Source organism: Furipterus horrens, unplaced genomic scaffold (assembly GCF_987537825.1).
Source record: "Furipterus horrens unplaced genomic scaffold, mFurHor1.1.pri manual_scaffold_4, whole genome shotgun sequence".
NCBI classification, from domain to species: domain Eukaryota; kingdom Metazoa; phylum Chordata; class Mammalia; order Chiroptera; family Furipteridae; genus Furipterus; species Furipterus horrens.
In genome coordinates, this window is record NW_028327174.1 from 121,819,190 (window position 1) to 121,840,719 (window position 21,530).

At 40.2% G+C, this 21,530-nt stretch overlaps 1 pseudogene; it reads left to right on the forward strand.

The window, feature by feature from the left end:
- The window catches only part of LOC150012774 (protein N-lysine methyltransferase METTL21A-like), a 33,794-nt pseudogene that overhangs the window by 11,323 nt on the left and 941 nt on the right, over nucleotides 1-21,530 (forward strand).

Genomic DNA, 21,530 nt, shown 5'->3' on the forward strand with positions numbered 1-21,530 from the left:
TTTTATGGTATGTAAATTATACCTCAATAAAGTTGTTTGAAAAAAAGATAATTGGGGGAAAACAATGCATTAAGTTGTTATTAGCTCTGATCACCAATTCATGCTAGGTCTATTGTGATTTCTTTTAATCACAGTTGTTCAAAGTAGAAGCTTGATCCATATTTTTTGAGTGAATAAATGTTTTTTAGGCAACTAAATTAAATAATGTCAACTAAATATATTTGATTTTTTTCATTTCTATTACTTCAGTTATTGAGAAAGTTCTCCCTTTCAAATGTGTCTTTTAAATTTATGTTAAAATGTTGGGAGACTGATTTTGTTTAAAAAAAGTGTTTTTTTCTGAGAGAAGAGCTTTGAAAGCCCCATCATGCCAGCCACCTACACCAACAATGACTTAGGCTGAGGTCTGAGCTAACAGGAAATGGATCTGGGCAAGGAAGATTTATCAAAAATCATTCCAGCTATTGTCCATATAATATTCATGGGGGAAAGCAGTAAAAAAACAAAGGAAGAACCTATATTGAAATGACTACCATATCAGGATAAAATGCCATGAGAAGGAAAAAATCATAAAACCCTTACTTAAAAAAAAATCCTCCCAGTCTGACAACTGAGAGCAGAGCTTGGCTGGCTCAGACACCACATTAGAGCACAGTGCTCTGCTGACACCTAGTTCAAATGGCAGATATGAACATGAGACATTGAGACTAAATATTTTTTATCACAATCTACTCTAGAACTAACTGGTTCTAAATTGTTTTTTTATTTTTTTGTTTTTTTTTAATGTGTTTCTCTCTCATGGTTGCTTATTATTCTAGGGCTATAAACCCTGCAGGGTTGACAGTGGTCAAAATATCCAAATGTTTTGGTTCCTGGTATAGGCTATTTGATCGGAGCAAGACTACTTGCGTGACTGACAGGCTATGATATGCAGGGTTCATCCTCTGTGCTGATGATATAATTTCTATCATTTAAAAGAACTGAGGGGATGGGAGCTGTTAAAGGAAGAACAGAAGAAAGAAAATAAAAAAAACCTGTTGGGTCACAGGGTGACTGTCCTGGAGAGCTCTCTGGGCAGCCCTGCTTCTCACTTAGACTTGGGCCCCATTCACAGATGTCAATACCAACTGCTCTTACCACATTCATCTTCAAGGGCTGTTGTGTCCAGAACAGACCTTCTGCCCGTGGGTGCAGTGTGGGTGTCTGCTTCTTTGGGCCTGTTGTTCAAAGTTAAAATAGAAGGTTCTACTTCACCAGCTGCCACTTCTCATACACTCTGAGGGCAAAGCCAGGCTCAAAAGCATCTCTTAGAAGTTACCACTGCCCCTGAACATTCTACTGAAACTTTTCACTTTGCCATTGTGCCTCAATTTCTGATTAGAGATTTACTTGTTTAACTAATGCAGTTAATCTGAAGCCAGCAGTCTCTCCCACTTTGCTGTGGTCAGTGGGCTTTCCACTAAGGCTAATTTGACCTCTGGGCACCTAAGGGGGCAAACATGTGTGGGATCAAAGGATGGAGGAAGACAGAGTTAGCTGCACTGAGGGGTCAGCTGTGGAATGAGGGAAGGAGAAAGGAAGGAAAGAAAAGGAAAGGAAGGAAGGAAGGAAGGAAGGAAGGAAGGAAGGAAGGAAGGAAGGAAGGAAGGAAGGAAGGAAGGAAGAAAAAGAAAGAAAGAAAGAAAGAAAGAAAGAAAGAAAGAAAGAAAGAAAGAAAGAAAAGAAAGAAAGAAAGGAAAAAAAGAAAAAGAAAGAAAGAAAAGGAAAAAAAGAAAAAGAAAGAAAGAAAGAAAGAAAGAAAGAAAGAAAGAAAGAAAGAAAGAGAAAGAGAAAGAAAGAAATGCAGTCCGATCGAAGGTTTATTAAACTGTTACCACTGTCAGTCACATTTACCTTTTACATTAAAAGTTTATGTTTTTGTCCTTCCTAAAAGAAGCGCATATGATCCGAATAGGATCCATATTTGCAAAAACGGAAAATTCGATCCTGTTAGAGGGCAAACCACGACCTTAGGGAACCCACCTACACAGAGGACTCTGTCCCCAGCTAGGCTAGACACAGATTCTGCTCGTCGTGCCACGGGAAGCGGCCTCCGAGTCACCCCCCACGGTCTCGGGTCTGCGGGGACGCTTTCAGCGATGCTTGGGGACTCGTTCAGTCTCGACAGAGCGAGGCAGCACCACGCGCAGGGGAGGGGGAAGATAATCTCCTCCGTCGCTGCCCTCTAGGCCCAGCCCCCCACCCCTCCGCTGACACCTACCCCCCCCACCCCCCCACCCCGCCTCCGCCACCCCCTCCGGACTTTGCCTTTGGAGGGGGAGGCTGAGGTCCCGCGGCTCTCAGTACCTGGGGGTCCTGCCCCTTGTCACTCAGCGGGGATTAGGGGCGAGAGACCATCAGCCGTTCCTAGGAAAGCTGCTGAGCGTTTAAGCCTTATGCTTGGTTTCACAACGATTGCACTAACTTTTTAATGAATCTATTCTTTCTAACCCCGGTATGAATAGGATACAACTTTTAAAAATCTGTCCTTGTCATAGAAGAAATGATGAATCTCGAAAAATAATATTTCCGAAAACATAATATATGAATTTTAGTAAAAAGATGTTCTTATCTCATCTCTGGAAGATGCATGGTTTGCATAATAACCATTTTCTAATTTTCGTTGTGGGTATTTTCAGGTAGTCTTTTTCTCTGCAAAGCTATCCAGCTTCTTTGTTTTTTTTTTCCTTTCTTGAGGTAAACATATTGGTCACAGATACCATTCTTTTAGCATAATGTTATGCTTCATTTTCTACTATTTTATTTATATTTCACAGCTTTATTCCCAAGAGATATGTACCTTGGCTTCTTTTGGCAATCTTGAGTTCAAAAGGCATAGGAGTGGAGGAAAATACATTGTTTCTCTTTTTTAAAGAAAAATTTGTAGAATATGCCACAAAGCACCGGCAGTGGGTCTGCAGTGAGAGCCAGAGCTCTGCAGCCAGAAAGATCCAGGGGAATTCTAGCTCTGTCACCTGTAGGCAGGGAGACAAATCCACAAAGAGAAAAGGAATATGGTTAAGAGTCAGGTTTCTTAACTGAAAATGACAATTTTATGACTGTTTCTTGGCCTTCCAAAAAATGTCACCTGTAAAGCATGTAACAAAATATTATCACTAAGAATAAGCAATAACTGCTTTTCCTTTTGTTGAGTGGTTAGTAAATCTTGTAACTATCCAGGAAGTAGGTATAATTATCTGCATTTTAAAAAATAATGCATTATTTGAAAATGCCTTCTCCCATGCTGTCGGCTGCCTTTTTGTTTTGGTTTCCTTTGCTGTGAGGAAGATTTGTTTGAGGTAGTCCCATTTGTTTATTTTTGTTGTTTCCCTTGCCTTTGGAGTAAAATTCCTGGTATGCACTTAATAGAATATACATATATCAAATTATAATGTTATACACCTGAAATTTATATAATGTTATTAACTGATGTTACCTCAATAAAAATAAATTAAAAATAATAAAATTTAATTTGAAATCTTTAAAAAATTCTATTTAATTTAATTTATTTATTTAATTTAAAATCTAATGCATTATTTGAAAACAAACAAAGGCTCAGTTTGGGGAAATGATATGCTCAGGTCACAGGCTAGTCAGTGATGAAGTTTACATTCAAAGACCAGTGTGTTTTACTCCCAAACTCGAACTGTTTCTAGTATCTTCACAGCATTCAGCAGACTGAATTATCCCCAAATCCCCAGGGATAAAATTCTAAGTGAATGTGGATGGACTCCCACCCTGTGACAAATATATTCTGGAACTTCTAGTGCTGCTTCAGATCCCTTTGGGTCATAGTGAGGCTCCTGACCCTTGCTGTTCACAAGTTGTCTCTGTGTTAAGTCTGACATTCCAGGAGTCAGGTTTATGATCCTAAAGTTATTCTGATTCTTAGGCCAAAGTGCCAGATCCCTTGGAACAAAGCCACTCTTGGTGAGTTTGGAAGCAGGGGTCTCTGTGAAGAGAGCACCCATATGACCTGAGACCTCTGAGCAGAGCTGCAGAGCAGAGGCAAAAGAGCCCAGAAAGGAGTAGACTCCAGATTTTCATGGCCAGAAGCAGCTCTTGGTCCCCCTGCCCAGAATGAGTTAGGCTTAGTGATGATCCTACCTACAAAAGCCATTGCACTGTGTGGCATTGGTGGGTTTGAGCCAGCCTTGAGAAGAGTAAGGTGAGCTGGGTGCCCCAAGGCCAGGCTGCTCAGGAAAGGCCACCTGATTGGGGAGAGCTTGTGAAGGTGAAATCTGGGGGAAATTCCATCTCCACCCTTCCTAAATGGCCCCCAGTTCTCCTCTTCACAGGTTTTATTGGCCAGTCAGTCATATAACCATGGCTGAACTACTGCATGGTTGACCTTAGTCTCCAGAGGTCAAACTGATACTGCGTGGCCCAAGGACCCCACCATAAATCACACTGTTAGCATAGACTCCATGGCATAGACCAAGGCACCCTAGGTGAAGAGACTGATCAGGCAGGACATTGCATGGGCTTAAACATTCCAAGGGCCATCCCTCTCTTCATCTATCCCAGTGTCCTCTGCCTCCTGTAGGAAACCACCTTCATTGTAAGTATTGTGTATATCCACCCATTGTTCAATTATGATAAGGCAAGCAAATATGGATGTTTTTATTCTCATTCCTAGCCAACAGTTTTATTCTACATATCCTGTTTTATTCATTGTTTTTTTTTTCACATGACAATATATTCTAGACACTTTTCCATATCAGTACTTAGTAAACTTCCTTCTTTTCTTTTTGCAACTGCATTGTATTCCATTATGTGAAAATACCATTGACTTTTTTCAATCAATCTTTAAAATTTTTTTTTTCACTTTCAATTGACATATAATATTGCTCCCAAACTCAAAGGGTTTACTGCTTGGGGTGATCTATTCAAAAATGAGGAGTGGTTGTTGCAATGTGGTTTTATTTACTTGCAGCAAGTAAAGGAGATTAGAGAATTCATATCCAAACCTCTGCCTCTTTAAAGGGAGGCTTAGCCATTGCTTATATACACTATTTGGTCAAATACATGTATTTCTTTTATGCAGTTGGCTACATTTATCAAGTTGGGTTCCTGTAAAGCTTATATTGTTTATAAATGATCTGAAAAATACTGTCCTACACTTTAACTTTTAGCAAGAATAGCTTAGACCTTGAGACCCTTGTTCTATCTAACAGCATTATATTAGTTTCAGTTGTACACAATGATTAGACATTTGTACAACTTGCAAAGTGATCACCTCAGTAAGTCTAGTGCCCATCTGATAACATACATAGTTATTATAAGATTATTGAATATATATTCCCTATGCTGTACTTTACATTCTGTGACTATTTTTATAACTGGTAATTTGTGCTTCTTAATCAGTTTCTTAGGAAAGGCACTGAAATTATTTATAATGAGTAACTTTTATATAAATAGCTTTATATGTATGTGTCCAAGGGTAGGGGAAGGGGAATTACAGATTAAATGCTAGAAATAGAGCTACCTGGTCAGAGGTTAAATGCATTTTAAATTTTGATAAATATTGCACAATTGTCCTTCATTGTTATTGTAACATGTTTGCCTTCCTGTATACAAAGTATTTGCTCATTTATTATTTATTTACTTGAGCATCAGCAAGTCTTTAAGTCACTGATGAGACAATAGTGAATACAATAGACAAAAATCTGTCTTCATGTAGCATACATGCAGGTGAGGAAAAACAAACAATATGAACTCTTAAACACATTGTATGTCAGAAATTGAAGAACTGCTGTAAAAAAACAAAGCTGCATAATTGTATGTTGAGGGTTTGGAAGGACAGCTTATAATTTTAAATAAAGTAGTCAGAAAGTCTTCCATGAGACTATATTTGAGACAAACTTTAAAGAAAATGAAGGAGTGAGCTGCTTAGATATCTAGAGAATATTTTAGGCGGAGGAAGTAACCAGTGCAAATGTCCTGAGACAGGGTAGAGCTAAAGGGGTTCTAGGGCAGCAAGCAGGACTACAGCAGAAAAAGTAAGGGGAGAGTAACAAAACAGACAAGCAAAGATGGGTCATGTAGGGCCTTGAAGGTCATTGCAAAGAGCCTGGCTTCTGCTGGAGCAGAATCTCAGACCAGTCATTGTGGAAGGTGACATGGCATGGATTCTCCCAGACCCTGAGACCATGACTTGCATGCAAGTGGTTTATATTGGAACAAATACCCAAAAGAGGCATGAAGGTATAGGGAAGATTGAAAGAGGAAAAAGGGAAAAGATTGACTCAGAGCAACTTATGGAGCCCGTAATCACTGTGGGCAGTGCGTTCAGTCTCTGTGAGAACACTCCAAGGAAGTAAATGAAATGTCCCTCAGAGGGTCCCACCTGGGAGAGGAGGTAGAGTATTTATCCTGTTGCTTCTGTCCTTAGTTGAAGGCTGTCCCTGGGCACATGCACTTGCATTTATCAATAGTAGTTCCTTTGGGCTGGTCAGCTCCCCAAGTGGCATCAGAGATGGCTGGGAAGAATGTACAGGGCTTCTCTGCAGACACTTGAGTAGAGTGCCGCCAGAATGGGGAGTTAGGCATGACATGGGACACCTACGTGAGTCTGGTATGGGTGCCTAATTGAGAAGTGCTTTGTTTATTAAAGTGTAATTTATATACAGCAAAATTCACTCTTTTTAGGTGATTCTTTCTATGTTTTGAAGATATTTCCACTTTGTAGCTTGATTTTTTTCTGTTCTTTATAGTGTCTTACAAGGAGTAGAAATTTTTAACCTATCAGTTTTTCAAATAACTTTCTCTTTTGTGAGTTAGGCTGTTTTTTGTAATTTCAAAGAAATCTCGATAAAATTATGTTTTGCCCTGGCCAGTATAGCTCAGTTGGTTGGAGTGCCATCCTGTAACAGAAAGATGTGGGTTCAAGTCCTGGTCAGGGCACATACCTAGGTTGTGGGTTCTGTCACCGGTACTCATGTGTACTGTCCCTGGTCAGGGTGCATACAGGAGGCAACCAATTGATGTTTCTCTCCCACACTAATGTTTCTCTCTCTCCTTTCCTCTCTCTTTCTCTAAAAGCAATGAAAAAAATGTCCTCAGATGAGGATAAAAAATAATAATAACCAAGTGCTGGAGACAGCCTAAGTGCTCATCAGTAAATGAGTGGATCAAAAAAAAAAGTGTGGTGCATGTACACATTGGAGTACTATGCAGCAGAAAGAAAGAAGGAACTTTATGCTTCACAACAGTATGAATGGAAATGGAGAATATTATGCTAAGTGAAATAAGCCAGGAACAAGTAAGAAGGAATACAACTATCTCAGAACTAGAGACAACTAGAAGTTCCAGAAAATCAAAGTGCGTGGAAGTCCAACAAACAAAGATATAAAGAAGAGATACTCAGCCAGACAGGTAAGAGGGGCAGAGATGGTGTGGACAGGAAGCAGCGTGGTGGCGGCAGTGGCAGGGGCAGGCTGGCAGAAAGTGCAGTCACACATTTTAAAAAGTACAGAGGGACACCTGGGGAGCATTCCCAGCACCAGACCAGACTGCACAGCTCAGAGTTCCAGCATCAGGGAAAATAAAGCCTCATGGCTTCTGACTGTGCAAACCAGTGGGGGTGGGGGTGGAGGAAGAAACTGTGGGTCTCTCAGCAGAGTCCGCTTGTTTAGAGGCCCCCATGGTCCTGGAACAACTGCAGACCCACCCACTCTGGGAACGACAGCCATGGCAACAGCTAGAGAGGTGCCAGTCCCATACGGGAAGCAGGAGAAGTGCCTGGAAAAGGGGCTAGTACTGAGCAAGTGTCATTGTTTCCTCTCAGACCCTTCCCACATGCACAACACTACAACGTGGTGAAACGGGTCACTCTGCACTGATGAATACCTAAGGCTCCGCCTCTTACAATGTAACACGTGTGACAGCTCACCTAAGACACAGAGGCAAACAAACACGGGAGGCTGTCAAGATGAGGAGACAGAGAAGTATGGGCCAAAAGAGGGAACAGATCAAGGTTTCAGTGATAGAACTAACTGATGAGGAGATAACCAACCTAACACATGTAGAGTTCAAAACACTGATTTTAAAGATGCTCACAGACTTGACAGATATGCTTAAGGATGGAAAATGCAGAAAAGAAGAAGTGAAGGCCAAAAAAGCTAGACCAAACAAGGACCACACCAAGATAGATCGTAATTAAAATGCCAACAGTTAAAGATAAAGAGAGAATCTTAAAAGCAGCAGGAGAAAAGGAGAGAGTTACCTACAAAGGGGTGCTTAAAAGAATATCAGCTGATTTATCAAAAGAAACTGCAGGCAAGAAATATTCAATGTGATGGAAAGCAAGAACCTACAACCAAGATCACTCTATCCAGCAAAGCTATTATTTAGAATGGGAGGGCAGATAAAGTGCTTCCCAGAGAAGGTAAAGCTAAAGGAGTTCATCATCACAAAGCCATTATTATATGAAATGTTGAAGGGACTTATTTAAGAAAAAGAAGATCAAAACTATGACATTATAATGACAACAAAATCACAACTATCAACAAAAGAATCTAAAAATAAAAACAAAAACAAACTAAGCAGAGTGGGAACAGAATCATAGGTATAGAGAGCATGTCTAGGGGTGTGTCAGATGGGAGGATAAGGGGGAGAAGGAGGGAAATTGTGCAGGAATTAAGAAGTATAGTAGGAGGATGCAGAATAGACAGGGGGATGTTAAGAATAGTACAGGAAAGGGTAAAGTTAAAGAACGTATATGCACAACCCATGGACATGAACTAAGGGGTATGAGACTACTGGAGGGAGGGGAGGTGCTGGTTGGAGGGGAATAAAGGGAAAAGAAATTGGGACAGCTGTAGCAGCATAATCAATAAAATATACAAAAAATCTACGATCTTGTGTTATTGGGCTCTGGGTTTTGGATATTCAAATATACTCTCATATGCTGTTTTATGGACATTTCACAGGCAGTCTCTGGATCAACAGTCAGTAAAATAATGACATTGTGTTCAATAGTGTTTATCCTATGAAGGCAAAGCTACTATGTATTGTAGATTGGCTGTTTATCGGGTGGCCCAATCACTTCTGCTAGTTAGCGCATCTCTCTCCCCAGTCACATTAGTATCCTCCTGTCTCTTGGGAAGTAAAAATTCTAAGTGTGTATAAAGAAGTCTCATTATCAGTGATGAAGACGTGTCTCAAGTAATACGTTTGGAGAACTAAAGCAGACCACTTTATATAGACAGGCCTTAATTCTGAGGACCACACCAATCCCTTCTCACAAACCTATTTTTAGGTGGAGAAGGCTTTATGGGAGGGCCATCTAAGTATCAGCCTCCTCTTCTCCCTATAGGACCACAGAAAAGCCAAGATGCTTCTTCTCAAAGGTGCTTCAGTATCCTGAAGGTATAAGTTCCTCAAATAACTTGTATTTTATATTAAGTTACATATTTACTTATACAACTTGTGAGATTTGCTTCTCTGTTCCAAAGAAGGAGAAGAACACTGGATAGGACCAGAAATTATACTATCAATTTCTGAATTAAAATGAACAAAAACTTCTCAGTTGAGCTGTGGAAAAAGAAAATCCACAAGTATATTCTAGTAGACCTGTAAGAGAGCTGCCCTTTTATAGGTCCTTACTGTAAAGTGTCTGGTAAAATGCTGATATATATATAAGTACAACTTTAACAACTGAAGGATATTTCAAAATCAAAATGCACAGAAAACATAAAGAACTCAGTTTCAGGGCTCTCCAGGTCCTGAAGTCTAAATTCATTTGAGCCCCCGTTCAGGCTCTATGCAACACAGACCAACTTAGCATATGCCACTGGAGACCACAGCTAGATAGCTCCTCTTCCTAACAGCCAACCCCAGAGATCCAAGCCCAGAGAGAAATGTCCTAGAGAGAAAGCTGCTTTGACTTGCTTGTGGACTCACCTGACGAACGCCAGCTTCCTTTCCTGATGGTATTCTGCTTTTATGGGGAATGGACACAGGGAATGTCCTCTCACCTCATGGGCCACAGCACATGAAGCCTCGACACAATAGCCATATTAAACATGCACAATATGTCTTCATCCATGAGAAACACCCACATCTCAGGTTTTAGTCCTCCTGTGGTTATGGTCCCTGGGCTCAGCCTATGGCCCTGACTGTGATGAAAGTCGTCATCATGTTATGTCAGGGCCAAGAGTTAGATGGTAATTTTCAGCTCCTTTTAGAACTCCAGTTCCAAAACAAGCTTTTTTTGAATTTTTATTATTTTGGTTTGGGTTTGGGGGGGGGGTTAAGTTTTTATTAATAGCAGCATTATTGGGCTTAAAACATCACAGTGGTCTTTGACTCTTCCTGAATATCTATGTCCAACATGGTTCCAGGTTTATCACCACATCAATCTCTTACTCCTTTTCCTCCTTCTCTATTTTGATTACTTATACCTAGTCAAGGGCCTCATTGTTGCAGTTGTCTCCTAATTAATCTTCAGTGCATTGTTTCTCAAAATCAGTGTTTACTTTGCTAAAATAGTAACATATCCAAATACAGTACAAGTACCATCTTAACTTCCCCTGGCTGGTTTGGCTCAGTGGATTGAGCGTCGGCCTGCGAGCTAAGTGTCGCTGGTTCGATCTTCCAGTCAGGGTACATCAGAGAAGGAAAACTCTGACTCCAAAAAAAAAAAAACCTCCGCTGCCTTGCGGCATACCTCTTCAGGGGAAAGGCTAAGGGAGTAAACCCCGACAGAAAATCCGGAGCCGGAGTCCCTAAGGCGGTTTGGCATTGTAGTCAACACCGGCAACTCCTGCAGGGCACCTGAAGCCAAGCTGTATTGACTCCGTCTTTCCCTTGGACCCTTCAGCTGCGAAGAGAGGGGGGGGTCTGCTGCATGGGCAACAGCAGACCCTCCATATCACCCTGCCCAGGCTCTGTAGCTTCAGCATCATCGCAAGATGTCGATCCAACACGGGAGGAGACAGATACCATGTCACTCCCGAGTCGGACTGCACAGCCATTCTCGGCGGTGCAGATAGACTCTTAAGAAGCTACACCATCGTCTCTCGAGACGGACGGCTGCCGACGACTAAAAATTAGTACCCCTGGCTGGTTTGGCTCAGTGGATTGAGCGTCGGCCTGCGAGCTAAGTGTCGCTGGTTCAATCTTCCAGTCAGGGCACATCAGAGAAGGAAAACTCTGATTCCAAAAAACCTCCGCTGCCTTGCGGCATACCTCTTTAGGGGAAAGGCTAAGGGAGTAAACCCCGACAGAAAATCCGGAGCCAGAGTCCCTAAGGCGGTTTGACGTTGTAGTCAACACCGGCAACTCCTGCGGCGCACCTGAAGCCAAGCTGTATTGACTCCGTCTTTCCCTTGGATCCTTCAGCTGCGAAGAGAGGGGGGGTCTGCTGCATGGGCAACAGCAGACCCTCCATATCACCCTGCCCAGGCTCTGTAGCTTCAGCTTCACTGGAGAGGACACTCCAGCATCATCGCAAGGTGTCGATTCAACACGGGAGGAGACAGATACCGTGTCACTCCCGAGTCAGACTGCACAGCCATTCTCGGTGGTGCAGATAGACTCTTAAGAAGCTACACCATCGTCTCTCGAGACGGACGGCTGCCGACGACTAAAAATTAGGCAGCCTGCCTGTACAGCCTCAGCCAGGCCCATCTCCAGGCTCTTCTATCCTTTAAGGCCGGTCTTTTTTGCTTCTCGCCTCGGGGCTGGGAAAGAGCAGTGCCCACCACTTGGAGTTGCCTCTGGAGCCTTTCCAGAAGATGGAACTGTGTCCACTGTACCTATACAGGTGGTGTCAGAAAGTAGAATCATCAAGCCATTAGCAGTCTAAGTGCAAGGTAAGGGAGCAGAGAGCTGGCGCAGTGGACTCTATGAGGAGACCATGGAAATGGGGTCGCAGAAATTCTTCAAGCCACTTGCCACCTTCTCCTTTGCAAACCACACGATCCAGATCCGGTTGGACTGGAGGCAACTGAAAGTCGCAGGGGTGGCTGTTGTTCTTTCCACTTATCTGGAGATGGGAGCTGTGGGACTCAGGGGCTCTGCTGTGGAGCTGGGTACTGGCGCAGGGCTAGTGGGCATTGTGGCTGCCCTGCTGTGTGCTCATGTGACTGTCACGGATCTAAACATAGCATTAGAATTTCTTAAGTCAAATGTTGAAGCCCACTTACCTCTCCATATCCAACACAAAGCTGTTGTTAAGAGCCGACTTGGGGACAGAATCTGGGGAGTTTTTCACCTGAAGAATTTGACCTGGTACTTGGAGCTGATATCATATATTTAGAGGAAACATTCACAGACCTTCTTTGAACTTTGGAACATTTCTGTACCAACCACTTCATGATTCTTTTAGCTTGCTAAATTTTGTATGAACAGAATAACAACTTCTTGGCAATGCTGGAGAGGTAATCTAGTGCTTTCCTTGCCTCCTTATGATGCACAGGATGACAATGAAAAAAAATTTAAATCTCACCCAAGTATAAACTCCTACCACATTGTACTTGTAACTGCTTATTCAGTGTTTGGATTGAGGACCAGGAATACTTCTGCCTCTTTCATTGTTGCCTTCCCAGTATCTAGTACATCAAACCTAATATTTGTTGAGTAACAGATACAGTTAGAGGATATTGACCTTTGCATTAAATGATTGCTATGTTATCTTATGATTATCTCTGATAAACTTTATGAAGTCATAAACACCAACATAGCTTCTCTCCCCTCATTTTCTTTTTACAATGTCAAAGCTGAAACAACAGCTTAAACAAATTTAGACCACAAGAGTATTATAATCTCAGTATGGTATTTGATATTAGACATAGATTTCCTTTGTGATGTTTTCATCAGAAACAAGACCTCCTCCTTCCTCTTAACCTTTGAATGAATATATCTTGGATATGAGAATACCTGCTACATTATTTTCTACAATAATTATAAATATTCATTTTAATAAAGGTAAATTAAACTTTATAAAAAAATCAAAGTAATAGTCTGTTCCTTAAACAAGATCATGGTTCATAATAAAACAAGAGAGTAATTTAGGGCCAAAGGGGACATCCTTAATATGACAGCTATGTGGGAGGTCCTCCTCCCACCATGGAGACATCAGTTTTTTGAGAGCACTTTTTATTAGATGACACCATTACTAAAATCATAAACCATCAGGCATTCAGTGCTCCTGTTAACCAGTTGACATGACTCACCTCAAAATACTTTCAATGTGTCCAATTCTCAGGAAACTAATTTTTCGGAAGGACAAGAGAAGCTCCCTCCTCGTAGGGTATCGTTTCCCTGGAAGCTTTTCGAAACCAAAGTGAGCTGGGTGGATGTCATCCCAGAAAGCTCTGTGATAGTCCAGAATAAAGGTAAAGCAATAGTAACAGAAAGCAAATTAGTAATTGTCGGGGGCCAGGTTTGGAGGAGGAGATGGGCTACAAAGGAGCAGGAGAGAATTTTGTGAAGTGATGAAAGTGTTTTATACCCTTAGTGTGCTGGTGGCGGTGACACCGCTGGATGCATTTGTCAGAACTATTGACCTGTACACCTAAACTTAGTAACTGTTATTTTATCTAAATACCTCAATAAAGCTGACAGTTAAAAAAGATTTTTAAAGCCTAATTTTGGATTTAAACAAACTAATAACTGTAAGTGGTTTAACCCTGAAAAAGATGACCCCCATCTGGTCCAACTTTTCCCTTTTATATTTGATATTTTAGAAATGAAGAAAAAGGGCCCAAAGAGAGATTTATGTGACACTTAAAGTCACACAGATTGTGGTCAAGCTGCATCCAAGCACCCAGACCTTGTGTCTTTTTAGTCTTCTTTCTTTTCTTTCATCTTCCCAGAACATTTCAACTGTAAATGTATCATGCCTCATGCTAACACTCAAATAATTCCTAGGCATCCTATTTTGCAGATATATAGTATTTCAATTTTTCGCCTATCCCTATGTAGTTAAGGAAGATATTATTTTAATTTTTCTATTGCAATCCCCCTCTCTTTTCTTTATTGAGATATAATTCACATATCAGAAAGTTCAACATATTAAAATGTAAAATTCAGTGGTTTTTCTTATATTCACAGAAAGTAGAATAATGATTGCCAGTGTCTGGGGGCAGGGAGGAATAGAGCATTATTATTTACGGGATACAGAGTTTCAGTTTGGCAAGATGATAATCCTGGAGATGAATAGTGGTGGGTTCACAAAATGTGAGTATAATCAATGACACTGAACTGTACACTTAAAATGGTTAAAATGGTAAATTTTATATTATGTGTATTTCAACATAATTTATAAAAGGAACAGCACCAAGAGAGTGAAAAATCCAACCAACAGAATGGGAAAAATTTGCAAATCATATATATCATAAATATAAAACATCCAGAACATATAAAGAACTTTTACAACTCAACAATAAAAGGAGAAATAACCCAACTGACAAATATTGGCAAATGACATGAATAGCTATTTCTCCAAAGAACTTGTACACATAGCCAATAAACACATGAAAAGATGATCAATATTACCACTCATTAGGAAAATCCAAATCAAATCCAAATGAGACGTTACTTCTACCTACTGGCATGGAGACAATTTAAAAATGAACAATAAGATGCATTAGAGAAGATGCGCAGAAATCAGAACCCTCATAAGTGCTAATGGGAAAGTAAAATGTTGTAGCCACTGTGGAAAACGGTCTGGTACTTCCTCAGAAAGTGCTACATACTAATTCCTATGTTTAGACCCAAGGAAATAAAAGCAGTCCTTCATGCAAAAACTTGTACACAGATGTTCATAGCAACATTGGTCATAACAAAAAAATGAAAGCAACACAAATGTCCATTAGTGAATGGATGAATAAAAATGGTGATTCATGCATTGAAATATTATTCAGAAATAAAGAGGAATGAAATACCTGTATATGCTGTAATATGAATAAGCCTTGAGGATATTATGCAAAGTGACAGAAGTCGGACAGAAAAGGTCATATATTTTATGATTTCATTCATATGAAGTATCAGAATAGACAAATCCATAGACAGAAAGTACCGGTAGATTACGGGAATGGGGGCAGGAGAAATTTGGGACTAATTGGGACTAATGAGTACAAGGTGTTTTCTGAAGACAAAAGCTCTGTACTTTACCTATGGACATATTCTGGAATTAGATAGTGCTGATAGTTCCATAAAGTACTAAAAAAAAAAAAATCCCACTGAAATATTTGTTTAAAGTGGTAAATTTCATATCACATAAAGCATACATTTATAAAAATAATTCCCTATTTATATACCTATGTAGGGAATATGGTATAAGTAAAATCAGTCTCTGTACTATGATGGTAGGTGGTCAGGACAGAGAAGACCTTTGCGCTGATTCAGAGAGTCAGCTTGCACATGTAGGTTCTGGGGGCTTGTTCCACAGGAAAGGCAGCTCCATCTGTGGGTATCTGTGCTACTGGAAATTACAGTATTATTAGAAGGATTTCTGTGATTGATGGTGATGATGATGTTAATAGCTAAATAACACTTAGATGCCTGGCACTGTTCTGAGCATGATACACATGCTTCTTCATTTACTCTCCATAATAATCCTATGACTACAGTTCTCAGACTTGAGCACATATCAGAATCACCTGGAGGGCTTGTGAAAGGAGATTACTAACCTCTGTTTTCAGAGTTTCGGGTTCAGTGTGTCTGGGATGGGGCTTCTGAATCGGTTTTTCTAACAAGTTCCCAAGAGTTGTTAATGCTGCCAGGGTGTTACAGAAACAGGGGAGTCCAAAAATCCCCAGAATTTTCAGCTGGGAGATAAGGAAAAGGAAGCAGCTTTCAGAATGTCTCCACACACCTGAGGCTGGTGGCTGGTGTCTTTCATTATGCAAAATTGCTTGGATGCTTCCAAGGCCTCAGGTGGATGGGAGGAGTTTTGAACCAGGGGATGGTATGGAAAGCCTACGTGGGGTTCTGTGAATGGTCAGAACTGTTGGCAACGCCCACTGCATCAGAGGACGCAGTCAGGGATATATAGGCAGCTGCGAACACTTTGGGGGGGGGGCGCTCTGGGGCTGTCTCCCTCGCTGGCAGGTGTTCGCAGGGGTGCTCTGGAGAAGGAGAGGAGATCCACGTGGTTTACAGGAAGAAGACAGTTTGCAAGGAGGCTGAGAATCCCGGCGGTTTTGTATGGAGAGCTGAAGGGCACCACAGCACAGAAAGGACCTCCCCAATCAGATTGAATGATTGGCAGCCACTGGTAAAGCTGAACTGTGTTTGGGAAGTAGGCAAACGGTGTTTCTGACCTTCCTAAAACTGGCTAGGTTTGGTAGGGGGGAGGCAAGGATATGTGTAACTGTTAAATAAACAATTTTCTTTTCACTCAACTGAAGTATTAAGAGTTGTAATTCTGGCGGCGGGCAATTGGACCCCTAACTAAAGAGCCCGTGGGTTTGTTTTCAATTGGAGCAGCCCAGGGGTTCTGTAAGAAGGGGACCCACTTTGAGAACCACGGCCTTAGGAGATGTGTTCTGTTGTACGCCCATTCTACAAATGAGGATGGTCCCAACTGTGGAGCATGAAAACATCAAGGGTAGTGCCAGGTTCCTCTCTCCAGTGAAGTAACTGAATATAATTTAGGCCAGGAGGGCTTAATAGGCAAACTGGATTTTGAGTACCAGAGGTACCAGGAGGAATGAAGTATGAGCACTGAGGCTATCTTGAGATACAGCACCAAAGCTCCCCAGGGCCAGGCCCTTGACTTCAGTGCTGGCTCACCTGGTGAAATGTTCATTATGATCTCGGACGCTGAGATAAATCCGGCAGGCAGGACTATTGGCCAGTAACGAACGGAGGACTGTGGCTCGCTCTGACCATCAGCGGAGAGCGGGAAGCCTCATTCTCTTTTTATTAGGATTTCAAAAGCTACCAGAACAGGGGGTGTGACATTCCAGCCAACAACAGGAGAATTTTACAAGTGAAAGAATTCTTACAGCAGCATTAATATGTAAAATACAGCCAGGGTAACTCCTAGTTTAGCTAGCACCTGTCAAGGAAGCAAGGCAGACACACTAATCCTCAGTGCCAGCTCCATTTTAAGACTTCATTAACAAGGAGGCAGATGGAGTACACAACAGAACCTGTTTTACCCAGGATTCCACGACTCAGTGGCCTCGACAGCCTAAAGCTGAAGGTGGAGACAAGAGTTGCTCATCATCTCCTGAGTCATGGGATGCCACCTGGGTGGAGGGGCATGAGAATGCCCCTACCCAGAGATCTGTCTTCCTGCAACACCTGGTGACATGCTGAAAGTAGGAAAAGACAAGTGAGCCACACAGAAAGCAAACTGCTGGCCACAGGGACTGGGCCTCTGCTTCTCCCTCTACCAGCTTCCAGAGGGCAGTTTGCCCCAAGCCTCCTGGATGTTTCTTTCCTAGATCATTTCTCACAGGTAAAGTCTTTACACCTTACCTGTGATAATAAAATGTCACATTTGTAAGCCTAACTCCAATGATTTTGCCTCCATGATAATATTAGTTATTTAAAAATTAGGTTTACTTATTCACCAATTCTAAAGACACACATAAAACATTCTTTTAAAAACACTGAGACCACCGAAAGAAAATAGAACTGCATCATCAAGCATCTCTATTCCCTACATGATCATCTCAAAAACTAAAACAAGGAAATCTTCTCAATATAAACTTTAGTTATTTTATTGACTCCATTTTAGTGGTTTATGTTTGGTTTTTTTTTTTTTCTCATTTCTTCTGTGTCCCCACAAACCCCAGTGGTTGCTGACTCCCTATCCTGGTTTCAGTGTCCTCAAATCACACGTGAAGCTGTGGGTCAAGCACATCTAAACTTTATTCTCAAATCGATAGGGCTCACTGAGGAACCCAGCTTCCACTTTTGAAAACTAATCCACCCTCCAAATAAGGAATCTGATCATTCGTTGGGACCCTTGCTAACATGGCCAGATGAAATGACATGTGAAAGCTCAGCATAGAACACAGTTCTGATCCAAGGAAGCATCATCCACTTTCCTTAAATGATTTCCTTACTAACAGCATCCCGTGTCCCACTGCCAGTCTTTCACTGAGGGAGGAGACATCAGTGGGTGGCAGAACACACAGCTCAGGTTTGCAGTTTGCAGAACAGATGCTCTGGCCTCTCAAGGAGAGTTAGGGAGAAGTGCCATAGCCCCCTTGAGACCTGCTGCTCCAAGATGCTTGCCACCATTTTAATGGCATGAATCTATAAAGTTCTGTGCCCACTGCTATAAAATCAAGATTACTATGATAAGTTTAGATATAAAATGGAAAGGCTGAGACTAAGAACCTGTTAGAAAAGGGACATGTAGGTTGTTTCTAAAGAAATGGTGAAAGAACAAGTAGGGGATAATGAGCACAGAGCTTAATGAATTCTTGTTGATTGATTTACTTAATAAATAGGCTGATTGTTTCATTCTACAGGAAAAGCACAGTTTTATTTCTGTAAATAAAAAAGAACAAATGTACAATATTTCTGGTTTGTGTTCCTTAAATTCTTAATTATGTACTTTAATATTTAATATATAAATATATTTTTCTTTCATTTAAAACATTTTCACAATCCTGACATTAAATGTAAAGTAAAAATCACTGAAGTAAAATCACTAAAGGAAATTTCTTAAATTAAATCTCAAGAAAAGCTTGTTGAGGAAGACATAATAAATCCAAAACATAGAGAGTGGGGAGGTAAAAACAGTTTCTACTTTCCCCCTTTTATTAAGCTACATGTTTCTGTAAATAACTCAGAAAAGTCAGTTATTTTATAAGTGCCTTCATACAAATATCAAAGCTCTTTTCCATGAAACTATAAGTGGTAGTTAACCACTTTACAAATAGATAACTCTTAAAAGAGTAATTCTTGGTTCATTGAATTTAAACAAAGTGGAGGGGGGTATTATATTGGGAAAAGGTGTTAAGCGGCCCTGGGCTCTTGAATACCATCACATGAAATTTGTTCATTCCCCTGCAGTTTAAAACTTCCAAAGTTGGGGAAAAGAATTATGTCTCATTTTCCTAGTAAACAAAGGAAATCTAGACAAATGCATACAAGAACATGCTTTCACAGATGCTGCATTTTAAATAGGAATCAGGGCACCCATCAACTGAATTTTCTCAAAGGCTGCACTAAGGATTGGTCATTTGACTAAGATAATACCAGTCATTTAAGTTATCTGACAAAGGAATGGAGATAGAAGAGTAGGAATAAGAACAAAATTATTAGCATACATCTTTCTGTAATATATTATTTAACAAATTTTGTATAATTAGATGATACAATTTCTTTTTTTTAATTATTTATTTGTTTATTTATTTATTTATTTTTAGAGAGAGGGGAAAGGAGAAAGAGGGAGAGAAACATCACTGTGTGGTTGCCTCTCACTCGTGCCCCCAACTGGGGACCTGACGTGCAACCTAGTCATGTGCCCTGACTGGGAATCGAACCAGCGACACTTGGTTTGCAGGCTGACGCTCAATCCACTGAGCCACAGCAGCCAGGGCATACAATTTCTTGCTTAAATAACCTTGTTCCATATTTCCCTGGCATTTAAATATTTCTTGGTGTCCTTCTAGATTTGGGACACGTTGGTATAAAAAGAATCCATGCTTTCTCCAGTGCACTGCCTCACATTCCAGAAACTAAGAGGATGCATTCTTTGGAGCAGCACCTGCCACACAGCCTGCTGTGAGGCTATTGCCTAAGGTACAGGCAGTCATGCAGCAGCAGGTTTTCCTGCTACACCAGCAGTCTTCTCCAGCCGTGACCCAAGGGCAACTGTACAACCAAATATTAGAATATGTACTTATATTTCTTGAATGATTGTGTTGAACTCCATGGTGTATTAAAAAGCATTTTTTTAAACCTTCAGTCATTTACAATGCAACATAATTTTGTAATCATCTAAGAGCTTCAACCTCTAGTTGGGTTTGAGCTTCTATTTCTTCAAAAACCTTAAAATAAAAATGTTTTAATGAATTGAATTTAAAAATTGTATGAGATTGCCAGGACCATTCAAAAAGAAGGGATGGTCATTTCAACAAATAATGCTGGAGAAATGGGATATCCACATGCAAAAGAATAAAGTTGGACCTTTACCTTACACCATATGCAAAGAGTAACACAAAAATGGATCAAAGACCCAAACATAGGAGCTAAAATTATAAAACTTAAGATGAAAACACAAAAGAATAGTCTCGTGATATTGAACGTGGTAACAGTTTTTTGGTTATAACACTAAAAACACAGGCAATCAAAGAAAAAATAGATATATCAAACTTCATCAGGAGCTAAAATTATAAAACTTAAGATGAAAACACAAAAGAATAGTCTCATGATATTGAACGTGGTAACAGTTTTTTGGTTATAACACTAAAAACACAGGCAATCAAAGAAAAAATAGATAAATCAAACTTCATCGGGAGCTAAAATTATAAAACAAGATGAAAACACAAAAGAATAGTCTCATGATATTGAACGTGGTAACAGTTTTTTGGTTATAACACTAAAAACACAGGCAATCAAAGAAAAAATAGATAAATCAAACTTCATCAGAGTTAAAAACTTTTGCTCATCAAAAGATGCTCTCAACTTACTGAAAAACAACTCACAGAAGTCCAGAAAATGTTTTCAAATCATATCAGATTGGAACCCTCCCTGTACAGTTCTGGTAGAAATGTAAAATGCTGCAGTTACTTTGGAAAACATAGAACAAATTAAACATAGAATTACCATATCCAGCAAATCTACTTCTGGGTATATACACTAAAAAATGAAACTAGGAACTCAAATACTTAGACAACTATGTGGATAGCAGCATTGTTTAAAATAGGCAAATGTGTAAATAACCCATTTGTTCATCCAGGGATGATGGAAGAAACAAAAGGTGGTACAATCACACAATAGAATATTATTCACCTTTCAAAAAGAAAACTTCTGACACATGCTACAACTTGAATGGACCTTGAAGATATTTTGTTAAGTGAAATAGCCAAGCACAAAAGGATAAATATTACATGATTCCACTTACATCAGTTAGCTAGAGTAATCAAATTCATAGAAAGGGAACATAGAATAGTGGTTTCCAGGGGCTTGGGGAAGGGAGAAATGCAGTTATTGTGTAATAGGTACTGAGTTTCAGTCTGGGAAGATGAAAAAGTTCTGAAGATAAATGGTGGTGATTGTTGCACAATAATGTGAATGGACTTAATGCATTTAAAAGCTGTTAAAATACACATTTTTATGTATATACATATCACCACAGTAAAAACAAAACAAAACTATGTGTCTGATAGTGCCTCTAGAAGGTTTATCAGTTTAGTCCTAAATAAGAATTTATAAGTCCACCTGAACAATGATATCATTTTTACCAAAAGATTTCAAAATATGCATAGATAACAGTGAAGTGGGAAAGGAAATGAGGTACTGATAATAATTTTTTAGAAAGTATTTTCAACAATGATTTTTTTTTGTAA